Here is a 7,091-nt window from a genome sequence, read left to right on the forward strand (position 1 = left end):
CTAGAATATAGGATTCATTATCTTTGCATATGAATTCAGAGCTTTTGTGTCTTGTTTAGAAAGGAACCCTTTGGCCAAAGACCACCAAGAACTCACCTATAATCAAAGTTAGATTTATTAGCTTGCTGTACCTTGAGAGTATGTATACTAGAGGAACCCTGAGGTAGTCCAGAAGTGGGAAACATAGAGGAGTTTGGAGCCTGGAGTTAGCAAGTAATGCTGAAAATTTGGAAACTAGGGAGTTGCTGGTACAATGTTTTTAGAATGTGTGAGTCTGTATAGCTATTTGTTAAAAATCTGTTGATCTGACATTAAGAGTTTGAGCTTGGATATTTTCCTGCATTGTCAAAGTTTGGTAGACTTACGTGTTTTCCAAGTTGTACTTTTTTTTTTTTTTTTTTAAGTTGTTCTCAGTTCTCCTTTTACAAGCCAGAATTGAAGGTTAGACCTTTATCTTCTGAAGTTTTGATCAATTTTGTATTGCTATTTACTGGGTTATAATTGTGTATCAGGTTTTTCAATGGTAGTGAATACCCTCAGATCTTCTTGTTAATGAGTGATCATTGTTGAATCATGTGACTTTGCACAGAAGGCATCAGCCAATTACAATACAATTAGAAGAAGCAAAATGATTATTGTCCTATAAGCTTGGATTACAAAACTTAAGCTACAAAAACATCCCAAGTGCACCTAGGCCTATTTCAGAGACAGGGAGAGATCAGGATGGTAGAGATCAGCCATTTATTTTAACCTAGTCAAAATCTAGGTATTTGCTGTCCAGTGATTTTTATAGAGGTACAACAGGAAGCATTAATTAAACACAAACTGTAACTTGACTGGCTCAGAGTAAATTAAAGACTATGTGATTATTCATGACAATTTAGAGTAGTGAATTTAAACCAGTTTGTTGGTCTTCTAGAGAAGATGATGAGGGTGAAATATTTGATCACCTTTTGTAGTTGTATTATTTTTCCTCTTAGAGTAGTATTTTGCACAGAATAAATAAGAGGTACTACTTCTGGAAGCTCTTTTAAGTAGTATATATACTTGCCTTATTTTGGAAATGTCTGGTTATCTTTCTGAAGGAAACATGGTATACTGGAGAGAAGGAAGTTTTAAATATGTGAAAATCCTCTTAACAAGTATATTCTATATATACAAGATAGGTTTTTTATAGGATGTAAGTGAAAGCCTGGTGTTGAGATAAGTAATTCCTAGTGGGTTACAGGAAATATAAATATTGTTTATCTTTGGTACTCTAATCCATGTACTTTGATAGTAGCCCAAACTGATTAAGGTAATAGGAGAAATGCAAACAATCATACAAAAACTAGTACATGAATGTTAATAGCATTATTCATAGTAGCCCACAAGTGGAAACAGTTCAGGAGATCATCAATTTGGTGTGTAAATAAACTGGTATATTTGCATAATATTAAAAGCATGACAAGGAATAGAATACCAAACATGCTGTGACATGGGAGAATCTTGAAAACATGCAAAGTGAAGGAAGCCAGTCATGAGAAACCACTAACACTGATTCTGTTTATAAAATATCCAGAAAAGGCAAATCTAGAGACAAGATTAGTGATTGCTTTAGGGATGTTAAGGTTTTGGGTAGGGAATTAACTACTAATGAGTATGGTGCAGCTTATATGAGGGATGAAGATGTTCTAAAATTAGATTGTGAGTGTGTACTTTAAATGGGTGAATTGTATGTGAATTATCTTAAAGCTTTTTTAAAAGTTAAAAGTAGCAAATGATGAAAGCAGGTATGTATAAGTGATAGGCAAATGTAGAAGATGCAGAAATTAATTATTTGTGGTTATAAATCTAAAATGAAAATGCTTTATAACTAAGGATATAAGAAGATAGCTCTACTCTCTTCAACAAAATTCTGTGTGGTCAGTCTTCAATTCCTAATGTATTGCATTTTGATGGTGCAAGTATGAGATAAACCAGTAAATAATGATAAAGGAGAACCTATTAGAGATGTTGAAATCTAGAACCAGCATTTCCAAGATTTATATTATTATGGTTTGCATCTTAACTGTCTCCCAAGGGCCCATGTGCTGAATGAAGGCTTGGTCACCAGCTTGCAGCACTGTTGGAAGAAAGAAGGCAGAGAGATAGGGCCTAGTGAAAGGAAGTTGAGTCATTGAGACCATTCTCCTGAGGAGGTGTTTGGACTCTGGCCCATTCCTCTCTTTTCTTTCCAGCCACCAAGAGGTGAACATACTTCTTCTGCCACTTGTTCCACTAAAATGTACTGCACCATGATGGGCTGAAACCTCTGAAACTGTTAGCTTAAATATGCTTTTCCTTCTTTAAAGCTGATTATTTCAGGTATTTTGTCCCAGTAACAAGATAAACTAACAGATATGTTCTAGGTTGTGTATGATAGTTGATGAGTAGTTACAATAAGACATTGTCAGCCAGGTGCAGTGCCACATGCGTGTGCTTTCAATGACTGAGGAGGCTGAGACATGGAGAATCAAAAGTTCAGGGCCTGCCTCAGCAACTTAGCCCTTGTCTCCAAAAATAAAAAGGGTGTGTGTGGGGGGAGTGGGGGGGGTGCTGAGGCTATAACTCCATAGAGCTCCTGCCTTGCACGTGGGAGACACTGGGTTTGATCCTCAGCACCACATAAAAATAGATATTGTGTCCATTTACAACTAAAAACATTAAAAAGAAAAAAGAAGAAAAATGCCAATGTTGGGTACATACATCATCAAAGCTGTGAAATATCTGATTCTCGTTACTTAAAATTGCTAATAAAATTTCTTAATTCACTTTATTTCTTCAGTAAATGATTTAAAAGGTGGCTTAGAACCATTTAAAGAATATATTGGACATAGATGGTAAATGGATAGTGATTATGTTTTCTCAGATAGTGAATGCAGATATATTCTGTTTCTTACCTTTGGATATTTTGACTTATGTTCATGTTTTCTCAGACAGTTCTTACCTTTCCCAGATATAATAAAACTGTAAAGATGTCTTAACTGTGTGAACTTTCAGATTTCTTTCATTTATGGAAAAAAGAAAAGATAATAGGAAAAAAACAAGTTTTTTTGGCATTCTTTAGATTTTAGGCATCTAAACAATTTTAAGAGGGTTTTTTGTTTTTAATCCAACCTTAAAGGAATAAATCTGGTTAATCAAAGTTCAGCCTTCTTAGGGTAAATTATACATAAGTAAAATTTTAATAAAAATATTTTAGTGACTACATTTCAGGAAAAAAAGAAAAAAAAGAATGGCACAGTAACTGTAAGAAGATAAACTTTATGGGAATAAATTACAGGCCTAGCAAATGTCACTGTCCATAAGTTGTACTCAATCAGTGACTAAGGTTTTTTTGTTTTGTTTTGGTTTTTTAAAGCTGTGGATTTAACCCAGGGGGCCTTTACCACTGAGCCACATCCCCAGCCTTTTTAATGTTTTATTTTGAGACAGGTCTTGCTAAGTTGTGTAGGGCCTTGCTAGGTTGCTGAGGCTGGCTTTGAACTTGTGATTCTCCTGCCTCAGCCTCCCAAGTATTATTATAGGCATGCACCACTGTGCCTAGCTAGTGACTAAATTCTTATATTCTGTTGTACATCCGTAGTGGATTGTGCTTTGCTGCAAAAACATTATTGTCTGTAAAATCCTCAATCATCATTATGTTTATTCTTCTGGACGAGACATCAGAGAAAAACTGCCCTCTATGAAAATCAGTTTAGCAGATAATGTTCAACAACTAGTATGGTAATAAAGTTCCAAGATGATGATTCTTGAATTTATATTCATAGCTAAATAATAAGTATCTTCTCTTGATGGCTGTAAGCCACTCCATTAGTAGACTTAAAACTAATAATTCTTAGGAATCTTCCAGAAGGCAGCATCTTTGGAAGAAGACTAATGAAGACCCTCAAATTAAACAAATGGCAGCAAAAGTGGACAGCTTCTTCCTAAGGCAATCAATAAGAAAGATAAATTTTCTGGTACCTTTGCTCCTTTTCCCTTTTGCTTATGGTTTGTTTGTCCCCTAGAGATTCCCTAAAGGTTTCTGTATATGTTGTCATACATCTTTATTATTTTTTAAAATCCTGTATTGTCTTTTTTGACCATCTTTAAAAAGTGCAAAACATTTTGAGCCATTTTCTCAGAACATAGCTGCTTTCTGAATCTTCCAAATTCCATTGCCAAAAACAAAACAAAACCTTAATGGCTGTTAAATTCATGGGGAAGTCAGTTTCCTTCCATTAATCCCTTTTGATATTTGATTTTTCTTTTCATTAACCCCAATTTTCATTTCATTCTTATACAAACAATCTTTCATCCAACAATATGGTTCTGCTACAATCATCATAGCACTCTTAGCAGAACCAAGATCACCAAGGAAGGGGAAAATGTTGGAGTTAATTCTCACTGCAATAGTCATCTTTCTTCAAAGATATACCAGACTTATCTGCAGAAACTATTTAATATTCTCCCCTGAGTATATGCCCATATCAAGGAAATATTGACTCACTCCAGCTGTGACAAATGATTTTTATATTTCTTTTTTTTTTTCTTTCTTTTTTTTTTTTTAAAGAGAGAGAGAGAGAGAGGAGAATTATTTAATATTTATTTTTCAGTTTTTGGCGGACACAACATGGTTGTATGTTGTATGTGGTGCTGAGGATCGAACCCGGGCCGCACGCATGCCAGGCGAGCGCGCTACCACTTGAGCCACATCCCCAGCCCTGATTTTTATATTTCTAATCTTTTCTGTAATGCACTAGGGATTACATTTATTCTGAAATTACTTGGATTCTATTTTTAAATTTATGTGAGTATTTAACATAAACCAATTAGCACTAGAACTGTAGGGTTTTTTTAATGTTTAGTTTTTAGTTGTAGGTGGACACAAAACCTTTATTTCACTTATTTATTTTTATGTGGTGCTGAGGCCCTAACCCAGGGTCTCACATGTGCAAGGCGAGCGCTGTACATTGATCCACAACCCCAGCCCCAAGAACTGTAGGTTTTAAGAACCCTTATCTGACTAATTTTGACTTAAGGTATCTTTAGGACAATTTTGTTCATGTCCCAGGTTTCCTTAATAGTCACTTATAATTCCAGGTTACTTTTGGTAAAGTGAAAGGTAATGCTAGGATGAGAAAACAGGTCAGAGTCCCGTCTTAAAATAGCCCAAGTTCATTTGCAGGTGAACTCATGAGAGAAACAGGCTGGCTCAGCACCACATACAAATAAAGATGTCCGCCAAAAACTAAAAAATAAATATTAAAAATTCTCTCTCTCTTTTTGAAAAAAAAAAAAGGAAAGTATTGTTTGTGTGAATCTAATCATGAATTCGCAGATTCCTGGCATGTGGATAAAAAGACTACTATTTCTCACAGATAAGACAGGGAAATTTTTGTATGGTCTCAAAAAAAGGTGGCGGAAAGCAAAGTGCCCAAATCAGATTGTGAGACTTTCTGTGAACTTGTTAATTCTTAGCAACTTGGAGGACAGATTCAATAGGTCTATAACTATCTTCTGTCCTATAAACTTTTTTTCTGCATGCAGCAGTACCATAGGCAATGGGACAGGATTGCTAATGGTATAATATTTGGCAGTCTCTTTACCAAGGAAAATGAGTAGCTGTCTGGTCAGATAACGAAACTCCCAGAGATCTTTATTCCTAGGACAAAAAAATAAGCCCAATCCTGAAGGACATGTTGAAATAATTGGCTTTGAACAGATGAAAACTAAAGGAATTACACATATGCACACGATTATTAGGGTCCATACTGGGGTAGCAAGGATCTAGCTAAATCTAGCAGACCTAAACCTTTTAAAGTCTGCCATATAAGACCTCCAGGAACACCTCCATTCAAAGTTAGCTTTATTGGAGTGCTGCAACAAGCAAGAATGCACACTAAGGGACTTGTCATATGGGAGGAGTTGGGGAGAGGTTTAGGGGGCTGGAGTTAGTCTTGGATCATTTTAGCAGGGGTTAGTCAGGATGTGTAAACAATGATTGTTGAAACATCTTTGGAAAACATGTACCTCAGTACACTTCACTTTTTACCAGTTTGGGGTCTGTATATGGGTCTGTTATTAGTTGGTGTTCAACCTTTGAACTTAGATTTTTCTTCTTGATGTTAAGGTGGTATGCTTTGTGTCTTTTTTGAGTTTTGTATGTGTATTTTGCAAGTTAGAGTTTCTTTCCTCAGTACTTTAATGTCAACTATTCTACCATCTCTGTCTCTCTTCTAGGACTTGTTTACCCATGGAATTTTGTCCAAGTTCTTCTATATGTTTCTCACTATGTACTTCCAAAACAGTGCTTTCTAATATAAATAGAATGTGAGCCATGCAGGTGAACTCACGGGAGAAACAGGTTGACTGTATGTTGAAAGGGAAAGTATTGCTTGTGTGAATCTGGACAGTGTTTAGCAAGGATCTCAGCTAAATCTCAGCAGACCTAAACCTTTTAAGGTCTGTGATATAAGACTCCGGGAAAACACCTCCATTCAAAGTGAGCTTTATTGGGGTGCTGCAACAAGGGAGAATGCACACTAAGGGAGAAGTGGAACTTATCATATGGGAGAAGTTGGGGAGAGGTTTAGGGGGCTGTGATATGGGTCTCAGTACATAGTTAATGTACCGTTTAGAAGTACATAGTTCATGTAAATTAACATTCTCTAGTAGCTACGTTAAAAAAGTAAAACAGGTGAAGTTAATTTTAATAATGTATTTCAATCTAATGTAAAATATTATTGCAACAAGTAATCAATAAAAATTAATGAAACATACTTTTGCATAAAAAGTCTTCAAAATCTGGTGTATATTTTATAGTATATCTCAAATTTAGATGCCAGGTTTTCAAAAGTTAAAGTAATGTAGTACTACCAAGACAAGTTGTGCTTATTGGGAAAATAAATTAGTTAAAATGAAATAAAACAAGAAATTCCACTCTTTAGTCTTACTTAGTCCTATTCGTGTGCTCAATAGTCACATGAGAACAGAGGCTTCCATACTGGGAAGTGCAGTTCTAGAGTGCTGTAATCTATCCTTGCATTTTGAGGACTCCAGATCTCTTTACTCCAGAATCTCATTTC

The sequence above is a fragment of the Urocitellus parryii genome, chromosome 4, assembly GCF_045843805.1.
Source record: "Urocitellus parryii isolate mUroPar1 chromosome 4, mUroPar1.hap1, whole genome shotgun sequence".
In the NCBI taxonomy this organism is placed as follows: domain Eukaryota; kingdom Metazoa; phylum Chordata; class Mammalia; order Rodentia; family Sciuridae; genus Urocitellus; species Urocitellus parryii.